The sequence below is a fragment of the Quercus robur genome, chromosome 3 (assembly GCF_932294415.1).
Source record: "Quercus robur chromosome 3, dhQueRobu3.1, whole genome shotgun sequence".
Lineage (NCBI taxonomy): Eukaryota > Viridiplantae > Streptophyta > Magnoliopsida > Fagales > Fagaceae > Quercus > Quercus robur.
In genome coordinates this window covers 63,514,276-63,534,498 of record NC_065536.1, presented here as the reverse complement: position 1 = coordinate 63,534,498, position 20,223 = coordinate 63,514,276, and the positions used below count along the sequence as shown (strand labels likewise).

The window sequence follows — 20,223 nt, the reverse complement described above, 5'->3', positions numbered from 1 at the left end:
ATTCAGCTACAGAAATCTCTCATGGCTTTTCTTGTTCTTTGAGAAGTGACATGGGCAGCTGGATGGTGTCAAATAAACATTACATCACTGAGTCTGAACCCAACAAATTTATTTGGTTAAAGCAACGTAAATTCAGTTGGATCATGCATGTACCTCATGCTCGACTTTCAGATAAGTTGAATTGTAGCAACCTCTTAACTACTTTATTTGGTAGTGATAGCCAAGACTTGATGGTGCAGAACTGTGGTTACGGTCTTGTGTACCAGCAAAATGTGGGAGAGTTGGTGCAAACATTAGTCCAATGCTCAACCATGTTTTCTGATTTTCCGATCTCATCCATCAATTTACTGCTCATCAATCTAGAACAAAGCAGCAGAGCCATGATGATGATAATGTTGAGGGGGAAACCAGTGGAACTGGTGGATCTAATGGGACATTGAGAGGGCTTCGGGAAAAAATAAAGCAGCAGAGCCATGACGATGATGATGATGATGAAGATGAGGGAGAAACCGGTGGAACTGGCAGATCTAATGGGACATTGAGAGTGCCACATTATCAGGAAAAAGTTTGTGCAACTTGCTATCAAAAATTCATTGATGCCAGGGGGCCAACCCATTATTGTCATCATTGAGAACGCACTGAGGTACCTCTCTATTTCTCTCATGAGCTTTATATGTCTAATTTACAAGACTTTCATTTACACTTTAAAGAGAGCACAACTTTTTTGTTGTCTATTTTTTAAATGATCCAAAATAATCTTATACATTAATGATAATAAGTTTTAAAAACTTAAACTAATAAGATCAAATAAGAAATAATGAACTTCAAACGTCTAACTTTTGAATACAAATGTTGCACTTGTGAAGAGCTTTTTTATTATAATTCTGATATAATCCCATAAATTTTTGAAAGTCCAATTTTTTTTTACAAAAGGTTTTGCGTTTTGGAAGTTCATATTTTTCCACGTCATTATTCTAATATGTATTTTTTAATTGAGTTTAAATTTTATAAAAATTCTTTATAAAAACCTCTTATATTTATCCCATCAATTGATAAAAGCTTATCAAATATTGACTACTATAAGTCTGTAATTATCAAATTTATATTTTGTTGAAATTTTCCCAAATTTGTATGTGTTACTGAATAGTTATCAATATATCTATTTTACAGGAATTTCATTTACACTATCCATATGATTGTTGTTTCCCTCCAACTAAGATTCCAGAGTTATTCAGCCATTACGCTTCTGGATCCTCAATGGCAATCCAGTTACCTTCAAATTTGCATAATGATTCTAATTGGCAGGGATTTGCTATATGTGCTGCATTTTCAATCCAAGAGTATCCAACTGAGTTTCTTGACAATCTGGAAATTGAAATTCCCCACCACCTTAGTTGTCTGTTTGATATGGATATAGGTGGTTTGAAACCTCTCCATGTATATAGCACCTTTAAAGAAGAACTCAAGTGGTTACATCTACATGGATTCATTTGGCTATCCCATATACCATATTGATGGCTTTCAGATAAGATAAATCAATGCAACCACATAGAGGTCTCAATTGCAAGCGACTGGCCAGGCCATTTAAATCATCCACAAAAGCATCCTCAAATCAAACATTCTCTATGAATAAATGTTTTCCTCAAAGTGCAGGCCCTTCTCTTTCTATCCAGCTACCTTCAAATTTCAGTAATGCTAGTACTTGGATAGGACTAGTTTTATGTGCTTCATTTTCAGTCCATGAGCATCCAACTATCACAAGTGATAATCTGGATTCAGACATTTCCCACCACCTTATTTGTCATTTGGATGCTGAGAAAGGTAGCCTAGAATCTCCCCTTCTCTATCAAATCACTGAAGAGAACTTCACGTGGTTAAATATACAGGGATTCATTTGGCTATACTACATTCCACGTGGATCATTGTCAGATTTTTTTAATCAGAGCAGTCAGATTGAGGTTTCAATTGGAAGCGACTTCCCAGGTTTGATGGTGAAGAAGTGTGGGCAACGTTTCTTATACCATCAAGATGTGGAAGAGTTTGAGCAAACGATCATTAAGTGCTCTACTGTGCCTTTTTACAATATGGAGCTCATCCATCAATCATTAGCAAGTGATTCTCCAAATGATAGGCCAAAGAATGAAGCTGGTTGTTCTTATGAGGATCCAAACCTTGGAAGGTTGAGAAGACCCATTTACCCGGAGCAAAGCAGTAGAGAGATAGTATCTATCTTGAAGATCAACACCCTGATAATCAACTCAGCAAAAGTGATTTACAGGTAACAAATTAATGTGTATTTCCTTTCAAATTACTATCAAGCTCCCTTCTAGTTCAGTCATCAGTGGCAGTGTCTGATCCCCCTTATAAGGAGAGCCATAGTTGAATCACCCCCTCTTTTACTGATTTTAACAATTTTGAATTGTTGGAAAAATTCTCTCTCATTGAACATCATGTTCCTATTTTACAGGAATTTGATCTAAGTTTGGTGTATAATTCTTGCTTTCCTCCAAGTGAAATTCTTGAGTGGTTCAACCATCGTAGTGGCGAGCCACCAGTGACAATCCATCTACCTCCAAATTTATATGATGATAATACTTGGAGGGGATTCGCTCTATGTGTTTCTTTCTCAGTCAACATCAAGGATCCTACTGCCATCCTAGACATTCTTAATTCAGAAAATGGTCATCATTTTTATTGTCATTTGGAAAGCAATGTTGGTTATTTGGAACCTCTCCATGCCTATTGCCTTACTGAAGACAATGGGCATGTTGTTAATAGACATTCTTAATAAGATGTCATGTTGTTACATCTAGGTGGATTCATGTGGCTATCCTATGTACCACGTAGCTCATTTCCAGATTGGTTGAATCAATGTAATCACATTGAGGCTTCAATTGTTAGCGATTGCCCAGACTTGACAGTGGTGAAGTGTGGACTCCGTCTTGTACATCAGCATGATGAGGAAGAGTTTAAGCAAACTACAATGCATGGCTTGGTCTCATTGTCTGACAATTGGGGTCTCATCCTTCATTTGACGGCTCACAGTACAAAAAGAAATAAGCAAAACCTCTCCATGCTTAAAGAGAAAGGCAAGCATGTGCTAGAATAGCATCTCCTCTTATTGTTCTGCTGCTTTTCTTAGCAGTTCTCCCTTCTGTTCTCAATTACAAATCTAACTAGGCACTCATAATCTCTGCTGCTTAGTTAACTCAATATTGGTCTCGAGTTTCTTGTTCCTTGGACTAATGTGAACACTATCTTTAGTTTTTGCAGTAATAGGAGGCAACAAAGGCATTGTCACTAATAGTGAGCTGTTAAAAATATGCTTTAATTTTATTGGAAGGAACGATTAAAAATTAACTCTTTGTTTGCACATTTTCTTCATTTTAAGGGAATAAATGCATGTTCATGTAGTAATCACTAGAAAGTGATCTCTATGTTGAGATAATTGAGTAGAAAACAATTATCATAAACAATAATGTGACTTCTACACATGTTGGAAACACTTTCTGTAAGGTGATAATTGCCCACACGGAGTTAAGAAGTTAAGAAGGTAGGCTCAATTGGATTTGTATATAGTAGCTGATTGGAATAAGGTTGTCATCTTAAAGAACATTTGGAGTCTATTCACTTAGTCAGGTTTCTGTGACTAGCCTAGGTGCATAGGCATTTATTGAGAAATAAGTGCTTCCGTATAGTGAAATACCCAAGAAATTCCTTTGTTCATTGTTATTGATTTTTAACAGCAATTTATTGTTTGCTTCAAAATAGTAATAATAATAATAATAATATGGAAGGGAAAAGGAAAGTAAAATGGTGGATAGAAGATTGTGCTTGGAGGAAAAGATGGACAATTTTTTTTTGGAATTATTTTTATAATAATTCAATTGTTACCAAGTGGAGGAGAGGAGATTTATTTTTTATAAATTTTTACAAGTGAAGGAATGAGGATTTGAATTATGGTTCTTCTCATAAAGGAGATCATTCAATACCACTGAATTACAAAGCTTTTGGTTGGAGGAGAGATTTGATTCATTTGAACTTAAATTGAAGACAGACGAACTAATAAGTAATTTTTCACACATCTCTCAAGTGTTGACACAAAAAGTTATTAAAAAATAATAGGGTAAACTACATATTTGGTCCCTAATCTTTACATTAAATGTCAATTTGATCTTTAACCTTTCAAATGTGTCAATTTGGTTCCTAACCTTTTGATATCGTGTCAAAAAATTCCCTACCGTTAAGTAGTAGATGGAGAATATTGACGTGCCTAACGGTTAAAATAAAATATTGGTTTTAGGCCACCTAAGATTGCCATTTGGATTGCCATGTCAGCCTAAAAAAAAAAAAAATAACGTGAGGCTTATTAATCTCTTTTTTATTTTTGCTGACTGTCCTTTTTATACTTTAGTGTTGTTGCAGTTCTATTTTCTAAAAACATCATTTTATTTTTATTTTTAATTTTGGTTTGGTTCTGATTGACATGCTTGTTTAATTGAAGTCTAAAGGCTGGGTTTGTTCTTCAACAACCATGAATTCTTAAAACAATCCAACAGCTATGTCACCACCAAGAAATCGTATCAACCCCATAAATTCCAAAGCCCACAACTATAATCCTCAAAATTTGTTGCCTAATCCTCAAATCCAACCAAAAATTACCCTTCGCCGCCACTCAAACTACTGTTGCAAAACCCCGTCAAACCCACAACAAAACCTCAACAAATACGTGCCCACGACTCTTTATTCCATTAGATGAATCACCCAAATCTTCCATCCTATCTTGAGTCTATGCTAGCAATTAAAGCGGCAGAGTCCAAGAGGAGAATAGATTTAGAGAGAGAGAGAGAGAGAGAGAGAGAATAAGTGAGATGGTTTTCACCGTTTGGCCGCTTTCTCTCTCTTTTGCTGTTTGGTCTTCTCCTCCACCTTTTTCTCTCTCTGGCAACAAGGCTCGCGTCTCAATTTTGCCGTTTGGCCGCCACAACCATCTCCTTGAATCAACGAGATGGTTTTCATCCTTTGGCCATTTGGTTGTCGTCCATGGTTGTTTGGTCATTTGGTTGCTTATTTTTTAATTGGAAGAGAGGTGGAGTTGATTTGGGTTGTTTGGCTCGGTTTAAGTTTTGTTGATGTTGATTTGGGCTGTATCATCATCATGTATGTGAAGAGGTTGATTTTGGAGAAAGAGCAAGGAAGAAAAAAAATTAGTGGGACGACTTGGGTTTTAAGGAACATAGACAGAGGAAGAAAAATAGTAAAGGCATAGTTGATTTGGGTCGGAGAGGAACACTGAACAAATGAAGAAAAAATAATAAATAATGAACAAAATAAAAATTTAAGAGTTGAAATATTGAGTTTTCCAAACTGGGGTGTTTTTTTGTTTAATTTATGTTAGAGCAGTCTAGGTGGCAGTCTTATGTGGCCTAAAATCAATATTTTATATTGAACATTAGCCACGTCAGCATTTTTCATCTACCATTTAATGGTAGGGACCATTTTGACACAATATCAAAACGTTAGGGACCGAATTGACACATTTGAAAGGTTAGAGGCCAAATTGACATTCAACATAAAGGTTAGAGATCAAATATGTAATTTACCCAAAATCATAATAATAGAGAAAATGATATGTACCTATAAAAGTTAACATTTACCAAGTGTATCATCCATAGTAAATTAATATTAGAGGACAAAGATTGGATCCAATGCTTTGTGCAACGAACCCATCAGAATTATGATACGTGTCCCCTTTTAACCACATGTCACGATCTTGACTGTCATTGGACCAAGCCAAGTCCAATTTTTGGTACCATGAGTTTTATATATTGTTTTCAAATCAAGGTGAATATTTGGACCACTAGCTTCATGCATCTACTTCATAGACACCAATTTTACTTTTGTTCTATTTCCCTCTTATATATTATACTTCCGTCATGTTAATTCTTCACTGAATTATCCATTACTATTTAGCTACCATCTCATACAATCAATTTCACTAGCAACAGAGTATAATAACACATATGTTTATAAGAAAATCAACAAGTTCGAACTCCCAATCATAAAAGGTTCGAATTAGTACCAGCTTAATACTAAATGCAATTGATGCAATCGCCTAAGGCCCCAAGTATAAAGAAGGCCCCAAATTTTAATTTAGTTAAAAAAAGTAAAAAAACTTACCTTTATCACAAATTTGAATTTAGTTAAAGAAGCTTACCTTTATCACAAATTTGAATTTATTATATATAAAAATTAAAAAAAGTACATTTGTTTTATTCCCACATTTCAATTTTGAAACTTATCATTATCCCCAAAAAATGTAATCTACACATTACTTTCTATAGAACAATCTTTTTTTTTTTTTTAAATCTCAAAGTAGAACTGGTCTCCCAAAGGACCCAAGCATTATTTTTTTTTAATATTTTGAAAATTGTTCTTAAATGTAGGAGCCAAACACGTATAATGTAAAAAATTATTATTTGAAAACTAGTTTCACTTTCTCTTTCACATTCAATTTTTTGAAAATTATTTTCATACTTTTTTTTTAAAACAAAACAAAAATCCTCCTACCAAACAAACCCTTATTTATTATATGAAATTCATTCATATATTAAACAAAGTAGATTTTCTTGATATGTTTAAATTAACCTTTTTAAAAAAAATATATATATATATATATTGAATGTTTATGGCTAAAAAATTATCTTTTTCTTTTATGGGAACTTTAGGTATTATCTTAGAATTTTCTTTAACTTTTTTACAATTCATGAAAAACTCATTGTAAGGCTACCGGTTAATTGAGCATGCAAATTGCTCATCATGTATTATTCCCTTTTGATAAGAAAAAGAATGTAGAAGTAGCTTATTGAACTACTCCATTAATATGCTTAGTTTTTACTTCAAAATTTAAATTTTGTTTTTATGGTACAATTGATTTTAATAAAAATTTTATTATTATTTTTTTTTAAAAAGTCACTAAAATTGATTCCATTAATAAAAATCAACTGTAAAGGAACAACATAATAATGTATTATTAATTAGTTTTTCAATGAAATTTGTATTTAAATTAATGATAATAAGTTTAAAAATTCTTTTTAAAAAATTATGTTGGGATAAGATTCCCTCCCATTAAATCCTTCAATTTTCTCCAAATTTTAGTCATAGATGTAGGGATAAGGGGCCCAAAATTATATGTTGGGCCTTGGGCCTTGGCCAAGGGCGTTGGGTGGTCTGAGGACAAATAAACAGTAGTGATGATGTAAGACTCAGAGCCCAATGAGTAAGTTACAAATAAGAAGGTTAGGGAACCTCCTCGGATAAACGAAGTATAGATCAAAGTGTAAATCCTATCATCCAAGGTGGCATTTCAGGAAATTCCACTGATAAGGACATGCGTTACAAACGTACAAGAGGGGTGAGAACTAAGAAATATCTAAGAGAAAGCTACTATTACTGCATTGAATGCTCTGTAGCTAACTCTTTGGCCGCATTAATGAGGAAATGATATCTGAACAGTACTTTTCAACCTTACAGCTACCCCCAAAGACTTTAGGAGGGTGCTAATGGGGCAAGTATCAACCCAAGCAATCTAGGAGGGTAAAGATGGGAGGTGAGAAGTAGTATAAATTAGAAGGGAAACCCTAAGAGAAGGGAGAGGAGGGAGAAATTGAAGAAAGAAAGATTGTAACCATTAACACTGTATTTGTAATCAACTTCAAGTAATATATACATGAATTGATCTCCTCGGACTATGTCGAGGACGATTTTCTTAAGATAATACCTGTTCACTTTTGCTTTACTGTGATCTGGATCCATTGTAATTGTCACCCAACTCATTATAACTTAGTATTCTAACTCACTCTCTACAATCATTGTATTAGGCTCATTGGGCCTAGATCCATTTACTTTTTGGGCCTAGGATCAAAATTGTGTCCTTACACAGGACATTTGACATTTATTTAATTAGAATTTTAAAGATTCACTTGGCCTATAACTATTGATGTAAAATAAATTCACCACTCATTACAACTGATTTTTTATGTAACAATGTAATCATTGGCATAAAATATATTTATTTATGCCATATTAATAATTTACTTTCTAGTCACCACTTCATAAGCTTTATAGTTTAGTGATCTTTACTAATTTCCTTATGAAATGCACCGAAGTTCAAATTCCCATTTTTCAATTCTTGTAACAATTCAATTATTTAAGAAAGAAATTACTTTTATTTTTTAAAGGGAAACAAGTAAAATTTACTTTTTAAGTCCCATGCTATGAAAGACCCAAAGCCCAGAATCAAAGCATAAAAATGAGTTTTCGTTCAGTCTCCAACGACTAGCTGACGCGCGGAAGAGCCCAATGTGGAATGCTCTAATATAAACTCTGGCCCAAAAAAAAAAAAAAAAAAAGACTAAAGCTTCGGGTTTTTATCTTTTTGGGTCATCGAAAAAGGCCTAGCTAGACTATAACATAAACACCTGAGAGAGCGAAATTCCAGCCATTGGCATTTCTCGGAGTTCCAACATATAAAAAAAGAATTCATGAAGGGATTATCTTTAATGTTGTCGGAATTTCCATAATCTTCATTTTGGGTTTGAAGGAAGGAAGGAAGGAATTCATGAAGGGATTTTTAAGCTCTTTCACTGTAAGTGAAACTTTTGAAAAGGCTTTTGTTACTGTTGTTTAAAGGAATGGAATGGGCATATTCTATTTTGTTTTTGTAGAGGGTTGGTGGTGTTGGAGGTTATTCAAGCATAAAGAAGGTTGAAGGGATCAAGCATGCCACTTAAAAGAAAGAGTCCACTTAGCAATAGAAGGTTTTTTTCCAAAGTCAAATTCATCATGCCATTATCAACATAGCTACCATGCCTTGTAACATCCAAAGAGAGAGCACAATATTAAAGTGTTGTTAAAAAAAAAAAAAAAAAGCATGATTAAGGAAGAACAATGATTACAGATATTCCAACTTGTCCCCCTCACCACGCAGATTATTCCTTTTTTTTCTTTTCTTGCCATACATGCTTTGCCACGTGCGCGACGACGCAATTGTCACCGGTTGAATACAGACACGTTGGCCGTCTAACAAGCTAGCTTCTGAGAAGTCAAGACAACCCCCATGCAGATAAACAGTACGACAAACTTGACATATCATAAGGGTATTGGAAAATTTTCATTGGCTTAGTTGAATATGAGTTCAATTCAATTTTGTATTCTATGATGATACAAGAAATAAATAAAAGATAAATAAAATGAAGAGTGTTGGTCGACAATGTGTAAAAACTAAAAAGTTGGTGTACAAGACAGGCAGAATCTTGCTAAAGAATGTAAAATGGTGTCGGTTACAGATAATACATATGTAATCACTAAGAACTTTTAGCAAAATGAAGATTATGGAAATTCCGACAACATTAAAGCTAATCCCTTCATGAATTCTTTTTTTATATGTTGGAACTCCGAGAAATGCCAATGGCCAGAATTTCGCTATCTCAGGTGTTTGTGTTATAGTCTAGTTGGGCCTTTTTCGACGACCCAAAAAGATAAAAACCCGAAGCTTTTTTTTTTTTTTTTTTTTTTTTGGGCCAGAGTTTATACTAGAGCATTCCACATTGGGCTCTTCCAAAGGGCATTTTTGCCGAATTTTGTTAGAATTCAATAGATTCTTTGTTTGTGAAGTACACTGTGGAGTCAGTGAATTTGGGGCAACTCACTTTGCTCAAGGTAACTTCTCCCTCTTTTTCTCTGTTTGTTTACCAAGAAAATGAATGAAAAAAATATCATGCTTATGTGGAAGCTTGGTGGTTTATGTCTATATATATGCCTTTGATTTTAGAAAGAGCAACAATTTTACCCTAGAAAAAAATTCAAGGAAAAGTAAAGAGGAACAAATATTAAACGAGAATTAAAACTTTGAATCGTTTGTTATTGAAGAGTCCATCTCTGATTGTAGCATTCTATTGGAATAAACGTGTTCTTGTTGTGAATCTTGTAGTTTCAGTAGAATGTGGAATCTTGGGTACAAGGATACCAATCAAAAAAACCTGGGAAGGCTTCAAGGCTATCATAGAATACCTCACAAAGATTCAGGCCTTGACTCATTTTTGGGGTTATAATATGTATTTCTTTCAAAGAGAGCATTTATGAGGTATAGTCTGCTGCAAAAGAAGTGTAATAATATGTTTCTTCATTATTCTAGTATGAGTGATATAACGTTCGCTATTCTAGTTTTTTAACACTACTGTTTCTCAATTTTTATTGGGTACTATAGTAGTGTTCTTGTTGCTTCTCTCTATATTTGTTTTGAGTTCATATATTGCTCTGCTCTGCTCTCATTTGCTTACATGGTGCAGTCAGTGCTCTTCAAGACCTATACAGGTCCCTGAACGACCCACCAATGCTAAAAGGGTGGAGAGTCATGAACAGGAGTGTCATGTTCTGATTCATCTGTTATACACCTGTAATCCACTTAGCTAACCTATTTTTTCTACTAACAATGCCACATTGCCATAGAAGCCCAAAACCTTACCCTTCTATGGTCTCTACTAATTTTACGCAGTAAAATTCAAGGACTAAACCTCACTGGGTGGATTGGAGGCCAGCTTAATAACCTGCATCATTTGAAGCACCTGTAACTGAAACTGCCTTGTTATATTTAGCTCTTGTTGAAATAGTACCTGTACTGTTTATTTAATTCTTTATTCTGGTTTCTTCTTTAGGGAAGTCAGCTTCAATAACATTCAGGGTGAAACTGTTTAGTAACAGGAAGGGCAACTTTTATTTGTTTATATAGTAACATTCTGGTTTCTTCTTTATTCTGTCTTAGGCGTTATATTTGTTTATATAGTAACAGGAAGGGCAACTGTTTCTTTTTTCCAGGTTAAACCATCAAATTGGTCTTCTTTCTTGTAGTAGTTCATTTGAAGAGTTCATTGCGCAATTTAAGTTTTAAGCATTGGGCTGTTAAAAAACTAGATATGCTACGCCATTTACTATTTACACAGAAGAGGAATTGGGTATTGATAAGTCTGATGCTGGAAATACCCAGTTATGTCCATTTGATTGTTCTTGTTGTTTTTGAGGATACATGCAAAAATCTGTTGGGTGTAGTTGCTTCCTTTGATCCAGTGAATCAGATTTTCATGTAGTCTTGTAACTTTTCATTTTCTGTTTTGTTGTTATAATTTGAGGGTATTGGAGCACAGCTTTCTTTTGCCTTGTACACTAGAACTAGATTACATTATTATTTTTATCTAATTCAATCAATTTTGTGCTTATGATTAACCATGTTTCTCAAAGTTTGACTTCTTTGAATCCAAGATATGGATCTTAGTAAGTTTTGAGGAAGAATTCGAAGCAATTAGAGCCATGTAGTCTATCTGTTAGTCAAACTAATTCTCTTACACATTTAAAGTAGAATATTATATAATTATTACATTTTTGCAGTCCTGAATTCATGGTGATATTACACATATAAATATGGATTTTTCATATAACTCCATTGGTTCTTATAGTTTTATTTACTTGAGTGAATTCTGTGATGCACTCACATTATTGCTTAGCATCCGAAAGCCTTTTTTACGTTCTTGTGAAGTTGATCTTGGGGATGTCTCGTGACAACTAATATATTCACTGTTGTACATTTGGCTGATACAGGGTTCAATATCATAAACTTTTTCTATTTACATCTTTGCCATATGCAGGGGTTCCAATTAGCAGAATGGATACTTTTTATTTAAATTTTTAATGTCTTATTGCCTGTATAATGATGGTTCTGATCTCTTTTGTGAACAATTGCATAATTAAAGTTATTTTGGAGGATGTTGTGCAATTTTTGTAGTTGAAACTAGGGATGTTATTATGACAAAAGTTGCAGTTGACTGATACAAAATTTTATATATTAGCATTAACTCAAAAATTGAAGTTGATTTTTACTTCATTACTATGTACATCAGAAATTTTGATCTCCTTTCTCCAAAAAAAGAAAAAACAAAGGTCTTTGGGCACCATTTATGAATTACCTAGCCTGAGTTTCTGAATCAACCCTTGGCTTGTGGTATTTAAATTTTTTTTGTTGAATCTGGTCATTTTCTTTTGTTGTATCAGTATTTGTAAATCACAATCATTTATGCACTCTCCCCACTGCCATAATTTGAACTCCTTCAATATCGTACTCATTTGGGAAATGGGAAAAACCGTGTAGATACATGTCCATTTTCTACTAGCTTTTACATTTAGCTTTTAGTTTTTCTTGTTTAAGTATAGCCTTTTCATTTACCTTAATTTTTTTTTTCCTTCCTTTTTCAAAGCACAAATATACTTTGGTCCACTTTCCAGCAAAAAGTCAAATAAGCTTATATATGTTGACAAACGAATCACACTCCGCCTTCATCTAAACCATCTGGTGTCTATTCATTTTTAATATAATGTTTCCAGTGAATATAGTTGGAGCTCCCTTGTCAAGGGAATGCTCTATAATCTGTGTCATAAACAACTCCAGTAAGGTCCTGTATTATTAGGCAGTCTTGCTATGAGTTCCCTTGAACCAAGGATGCAAAATCTTCCCATCATGGGCATGTTTGCATGTACCCAAGATCAAAGGGAAATGTTTGAATATCTTCCTACTGTTTCATTCAAGGCTGGAGTGTCAAAATATGCTCTTTTTATTATTGGTTTATTTTGTGAGTTGGACAGGCTTATTGGTAAAAAGACACTCAAAAATCTAGTTGCCATTCTTTATTATTGCTTCTACTGACTTGTAGGTTTCTCAATAGCTATTCTTTGCTGCACTTTGCAACTTATATTGATCCTGATTGATTGCTTAAACATCTTTTTCGCCAGGAACATTCAAGATAATTCTTTCAGTGGCATTATACCAAAGCATTGGCCAATCTACTAGATTATTAGCCTCATTATCATATTCACTGTATAAACATGAACCTCATCTTGCCAAAAGTGTTAGTATAAGCACGCTAAAACTATATACACCAGCATTCTCAGTTAAATAGCCCATATGCGCATATTCTGACATTGTGTACCCAAGTTTTCCACGAATATGAAAAACTTGTACATGCCATTGACCTTCGGGAATTGACATGGTGAGTGAGAAATAAATTAATTTGGCAACATTGTTCTCGTCCAATATAATGTTACCCAGCTGAATATATATGTATGGATAACAGGCCTGAAAATGCAATATAGAGATATGCAATTGCATTAGCTATGCCCATTGCAATCCTTAATTTGCATTTCAATGGTAATGGCTCAGAGTTAAGTCCCTTAGTTGATGGGATACAAATACAGTTGGAGAGAATGATGTCCCTTACAAATTCATACGCTGGAATCAGATTTTTGGTCTCTAAGCAACATCCTAAGAGTTTTAGAACATTTTGGTGGACACTCATTAATTTGTGATCCAATGACAATGTCTTTGAACATCTCTCCAAGTATAGCCCATGATCTTTTGCCATACTTTTTAACTAAAAATAAGTGATCTTCTAAAAAAACCCTTGTAAAAGTGAAAGCCATTTGCATCCAAAAAATTTGAAGTGGGTCACAGTTGTATGTTGCTCTTCTGAGCTCTTTAGCAAAGAAGAAGACATGAATAAGATTTCTTTCTCCATTGCAAAAGGCAATTAACTCCTCTAATAACATTTTTCCATTCTTCATAAATGGTGTCTCTGTCTCTTCTTTGGCTTCCCTCTTCATTTCAAACATGAAATTATCTTCTTCATCAAATCCTTAGGTTAAATATTGGAATATTAATATACACGCAAGATATGATAAGATAAGACATGGAGAAGCTGTAATCAGACTTTACATAATGATATTTGGAGATCACTAACCAATCTTTGCTTACAGGCCACTTGGCACGCATAATTTAGAGTTTGAAACTAGTAGTACTCTTCCACCATGTAAATCATGAATTGTTAAGTATTTGAAACAAATTATCTACCTAAGTACATGATAAGAAATCAAAAGGTTTTTATTGATGACCCAGGTTGGCTATTCTTATCACTAATGATTCGCATATCATATGAGCAGTTGGGTAGTGAGAATGCTATCATATCAATTTTTGCGCAAAAGGCTATCAAAAAGCTTACGTCCAGGGCAGTAGTTCTCAAATTAACAATAAGAACTAGAAAAGATTAAACAAAGATATAATAATTCCAAAAAAAAAAAAAAAAATTGAAGTTAAAATATGAACCTAGATCCACATTAAACAATATCAATTGAAATTTAGCAAATAAGTAGACACATGAATCCTAAAATAGCACGATCTTGATCCCGCTCTGACCATTCAATGTCATGTAATGAATTAGAAGTAGAATCTCAACTACTATACCTACCATTAGCAGGGACGTAACTAGGATTCGAAGTCGAGAGGGGCAAATATAATTTTTCTTGGGCTTATTTTCTAAAATTTTAAGTATATACCTACTATTTAATATTTTAAAAAAATTTGGGGGGGGGGGGGGGGGGGGGGCACAGCCCCCCTCTGTCTGTATGTAGTTCCGTCCTTGATCATAAGCTCTATGAACCTTGTCCCATTTTTATGACACATCGACATATCGTTTCCTCCTTGCAAAGGCAGGATACGCGATACTTAACCTCCCTAAAAGCAGATTTAAAATCTAAGCTAGCGTAAGCTTGGGAGTACACAGAGCCGCTTAAAAAGAGATGAAGGTGTCGCCACTTGATTATAGGTCTAGGAACCAAAACATGACTCCATGAATGTCTTTCAACCAAACTAGGATAAAAGTTAGGGTATAGGATGGGAAGCGGTTAGGCACCCCAAGTTTGCCCAGCCGTAACTAGCCTTCATATATCGTTATTCAAACTGGATGGAATATAAATTATCCTGGAGACTCAAGCAAATATGCATCTATATCTAAAGCCTAAAGAGCAGTCGACGTGTCCTATGAAGTAGACAAAGAAAGATAAAACAAGTTACCACAAAAACATGTGAAGAGATATACAAATAAAGAGACAAACAACTTGTGGCATCAAGCTCAAATCATCAACATATAGGCGGGGATGGACCTAGGTGTGGGCCTGGGCCCCCCTAGCCCCCTTTTTTTTTTTTTAAATGATATTTTTCATTTTTTGTTGTTGGCCCCCTTTTCCAAAATCTTAAGCTCTCCTCCTCCCCAATCAGTCTAACCAGCTTAGCACAATTAGCAACTATTCAACCTAAAAATTTAACAAAAACAATAAAAGCATTCACAATGGTGATTGTGTTTTAGTATTAAAAAAAAGAAAAGAAAAATTTACCATCAAAGAACCAAAAAACCATGTGTTATTGAAGAAGTTAAAGCTAAATTTTTTGTAACTACAGTAAACTAGTATAAATATTAGTTGACTGTAGCAAGTTGTTAAAAATAAAAGACAATATTTTATTAAGATGATCTCTCTTCCTTCAATTAAAAAACTCAAATTCTCTCTCTTCCTTATTATTTTAAATGAAGTGGTAAAAAAATAGAATATTGATGTTGGATGTATTGTAAAGTGAGGTAGTAAAAATAAATAAAGTATTGTGAATAACTTCAACAACCAAAAAAAAAAAAAAAATCCTAGCTAGCCTAGTAGTAAAAAATCCTAGTTTTTTTTTGGCAGATAATTGCATATAAATGTATTAAGAAATAATGATTTTGTGTATTTATAATTTGTTAATATTATATGGATGCCTATTTGGAAATTTTTTTTTTTTTTTTTCATTTATACTCTGGCCCCCTTTAACTTAAAATCCTAAGTTCATCCCTACATATAGACATGGAGAACATCATATCAACTACACTCAAGTGTGTGCATATATATATATATATACCCAATCATGCATGTGTATGAGACACATGCATGATTGGGTATATAAACTTAAATGATCTTGATTTGTCCTTAATGATCTTGCATGTTTTAAGGATTAACTTGAATCCTGATTAATTGAGGAAGAGTTAATTTGACTTTTATGTTTCCATTTAAGTTCAAATCAAATATCTCAATTATCTTGGAGCTTTTAAGATGTCTTCTTCCAATTAAGCCTTAATTGAATTATCGCTTGAATCTTGAAAACAATCTTATTAAATGTTACTTTCATTTATGTTTGAAAAATCAATTTACTTCCAAAAGGGAGTGAAACCCAGTTAATTATTGTTACCTTCATTTATGAGTCAAATGTCTTCCTTATTTATCTCTAGTTTTTTTAGTTACCTTGTGAGGTTGAAATCAAAATTAAAGTTAATGAGAGAGAAAAGATAAGATATTTTAGGTTTTAGGTTCAAAGAAGGAAAGAAAGGAAAGATCTTTTAGCTAGGTATCTTGAGTTTTATTACATGTGATACAAAAGGAAATAAAACAAGGTAGAAGATATGTATTTAAAAGAAAACATAACAGTTAAGAAAAGATAGTGAAACATAGAATTAAAAGCTGATGAAATAAAAAAGGAAATGAATTAAAATAATTCAAAAACACAAAATAAACAAGAGTCAAGGATGAGAATATGGATCATAGAAAAGATCTACATCTCCTCCTCATGGAACTTATAGTGTTGTTGATGACCAACCCCTTGGCTGAAACCCACTACCAAACTGTGTCTATAGAGCAAAATAACTTGGAATGATTTGGCTAGGATTTTTTGAATGACCCTAGGTTATTTGCTAACAAACTTTGAATGTAACACCAACTAAAAGTTTAGAATCTTAGCGAGTAGGGGATTATCTTTTAACTAAAGAATGGTTGAAGATCAATCAAATACTCACTATTTCTGCCCTTCTAGCCTTCAACCCTTTGGTTTAGGGTTTCAAGTGATATTTCAGCATAGTTTTAGTCAGGGGTGGAGCTAGGGGGGGTTCGAGGGGGGCACTTGGCCCCCCCCCCCCCCCCCCCCCCCCCTCTCCCTCCCCTAGCCCCACCCAAAAAATCTATTAATATTTCATCTATTATATTATATAATACAATAAATGCATTTAAAATTATATAAATAAATAGTTAATAAATAAGATGATTTTTTAAACCAAAACCCTCATGATATAACACTTTTTATGATTACAATTTCAAAATGATTTTTTATGTAAATAAACCCCTAATAGATAAATAATATAATGAATATGTTATTTTATTTTGAATTTTCTTGCATTCAAACATTGCTTAATATACACATAAATGAATTGTTATTTTGCAAATTGATCTCATATACTATATGTGTGTGTGTGTGTGTGTGTGTGTGTGTTTGCTTGCACATGCGTAAATGTGATGTCAAATGTAATTTTTGCCCCCCCTCAAGTCAGATCCTGGCTCCACCACTGGTTTTAGTAGGTGGAAGAGTTTAGCCTCTTTGGATGGTGAAAATTGGGGTATTTATAGGAGAACTAGTATTCTAAGGTTAGGTTAGATGTTTGTGTAGCTAGTTGATCAGGCTAGTTGCCCTAGAATCTCATCAAAATAGAAATGGACTGATATGAGTTTTTTGTCCAAAAGGTGTATACGTCACAAATTGGGTGCGTGCACATCATATATCTGACATATGCACCTTTTGTAAGCCTCAGCCAAATTAGGTTAGAAATGATTTTTTGGGCTTAGTTCTTGTGTTATAATTGGGCTTAGATTGTATTAGGCCACTTTTGGGTTAATCTGCTCATTGGGCTCCACACACGATGCTATTCATTTTGGTAGCGGATATTGTATATGTCAAAACGAAATGGATTGTCTACACCTATTGTAAATGAAAATTAGGACCTACAAAAGCTCATAGACATGGAGGCATATTTATTGATTGAAAATTAAGTGAAGATGACAAAGAGAATGTACCATGCATGTGAATCTAGGGAATTAAGAGAGATAGAAGTAGCTATAACATATGAATTTGGTATTTAAGGTCTATTATGTAATACCAATCAAAACTCTTATGTTCAACAAGTAAAGTTAAGGTAATTTCTTTTCAATTTAGTATTTTGTGGATGTGGAAGTGTTCGTCAACATATGAGGACTTATAAGTACCGTATACTCTTGGGAAATTTCATGACAATTGACTTGAAGGTTCTTGGACTATATTTTTAATTTGTGGACAAATTTTGTCATCAATTTTTTGTATTTTTTGTTTTTCGTTAGATAGCTCCAACAAATAGAAATCTAATATTAGGATATTGACTTACCTTTTTTTTTTTTTTTTTAAGTTGCATACTTGCATGCAATTGATTGCAATTTTTTCTTGTTGTGCTTTTGCTTTTGGAAAACACAAAAAGATAATTTCTTGCTTTCGGCCTTGTCCATGGGGCACCCCTAAATATCAATGCTTAAAGAAGTGGGCCAACATGTCACGACCACACATTGCAGTAACAAGCATACCAAACCAATGTAGCTATTAGTTATCATTGCTGATTATTGTTAGAACTAATTATGTTTGTGCTTATACTCAATTAATTAATACATGACTCAAGGAAAATACTAGTCATGTTTGTGCTTATAGTTCAAAGAATTAGTGTAGTCACAGTTAAAGTTCCTCGTTAATTGAGTGTGTGTTGTGCAATCACTGTTACACAAAGATGATATCTGTGGGGCCCAACAATTTTTGGGCCAGCTCCATTTATTCGTTGGAGCCCAAAGGCCTAAGCCGAGGAAGGTTATGGCCCAGGCACGGTAATGCAGGTACAAAATAGCATGGGCATACAGCCGAGGACGATTCAGTTCTCGGCCTGTCCGAAGTCTCCTCGGAAGAAAGGGCAAAAATGGTATAGAAACAACTTGGGAAAAAAATCTAAAATATCTGTACCAATAGAAAGGGGTATGCTAGAAAGTGTAACGACCGAGGAAAGCTGCCCCTACTGCCATTCAATACTCTGCACCTGACAGAGCCATACTCTCTAGCTTTTTCAACCACCCCCAACCACTCCGGGTATGGGCTGATGGGACAAGTATCAGTCTTGGAATGTCGATCCTACACGTGGATGAAGGATAAAAAAACACAGGCTAGTATAAAAGCAAAAGTAAGTAACTCATAGAAGAGGCTGGGAAAAATGGCCAAAAACCAGAGCCTCCCAGCCCGCCTCTAGGAGAAAGACTCCAGGGGCGAAGACGACTTAATCATGTACGGATATCACGAAAAACCCACCGCCTAGTGACCAAGGCCTAGCCTTTCAAACTCATGCTCTACAAATGATATTGTTTGGGCCTTTTTACGAGCGAGCCCAACACTGTTGTGGTTCGTTACGAATCGTGTCCTTACAATTGGCGCCGTCTGTGGGGAGGCTTGTGTGTTGGCATAGGCGGTAGGTCGAGAGAGTTCCTTTGTCATTTCTAACAGCTGGTTATAGAGTTCTAGTGTTAAGTTCCACTAGGGGCTATGATTCCTGACTAGGGGCTACGCTTGGTAGCGTCAATCGCATGGATGGTTCTAGGGGCTTGGCCGAGGAGCTAATTCCCCTAAAGCCAAGGTCCCACGCAAAAAAAAAAACATTTTGGACAAAACCAAGGTATTGTATGGTCCTCGGACTCAAACCTACGGGGAAACCAACTACTTGGATGAGAAAACTAAGTTTTGGACAGAACCAAGGTATTGTATGGTCCTCGGACTCAAACCTATGGGGAAACCAACTACTTGGACGAGAAAACTGAGTTTTGGACAGAACCAAGGTATTGTATGGTCCTCGGACTCAAACTTACGGGGAAACCAACTACTTGGACGAGAAAACTGAGTTTTGGACAGAACCAAGGTATTGTATGGTCCTCGGACTCAAACCTACGGGGAAACCAACTACTTGGATGAGAAAACTGAGTTTTGGACAGAACCAAGGTATTGTATGGTCCTCGGACTCAAACCTACGAGGAAACCAACTACTTGGATGAGAAAACTGAGTTTTGGACAGAACCAAGGTATTGTATGGTCCTCGGACTCAAACCTATGGGGAAACCAACTACTTGGACGAGAAAACTGAGTTTTGGACAGAACCAATGTATTGTATGGTCCTCGGACTCAAACCTATGGGGAAACCAACTACTTGGATGAGAAAACTGAGTTTTGGACAGAACCAAGGTATTGTATGGTCCTCGGACTCAAACCTATGGGAAAACTAACTACTTAGATGAGCTCAAACCTATGGTAAGGTCAGCTACTTAATAAAGATTCTAAGTTGCTCATCCTCGGCTCAAATACTATAAAAGGTTAAAGCTATTAAAGTTGTTAGGAGGATGATAAAACACCCTATTACTCAGCAACCTGGAGGGGCTGTTCATTTC

The 20,223-nt window shown here is 34.7% G+C and overlaps 1 protein-coding gene and 1 long non-coding RNA gene across 3 annotated transcripts in view; both read left to right on the top strand.

The window, feature by feature from the left end:
* LOC126718830 (TMV resistance protein N-like) overlaps window positions 1-20,223 on the top strand; it is a 57,678-nt gene that overhangs the window by 10,121 nt on the left and 27,334 nt on the right. The window lies entirely within an intron of this gene.
* LOC126718839 (uncharacterized) lies at window positions 9,561-11,209 on the top strand. Of its 2 annotated transcripts, XR_007653113.1 has the most exons (3): window positions 9,561-9,720; window positions 9,992-10,144; window positions 10,350-11,209. It is a non-coding gene; the product is annotated as an uncharacterized LOC126718839 (long non-coding RNA). The 2 variants fall into 2 exon arrangements; XR_007653112.1 differs by lacking the exon at window positions 9,561-9,720 and having other exon boundaries at window positions 9,740-10,144.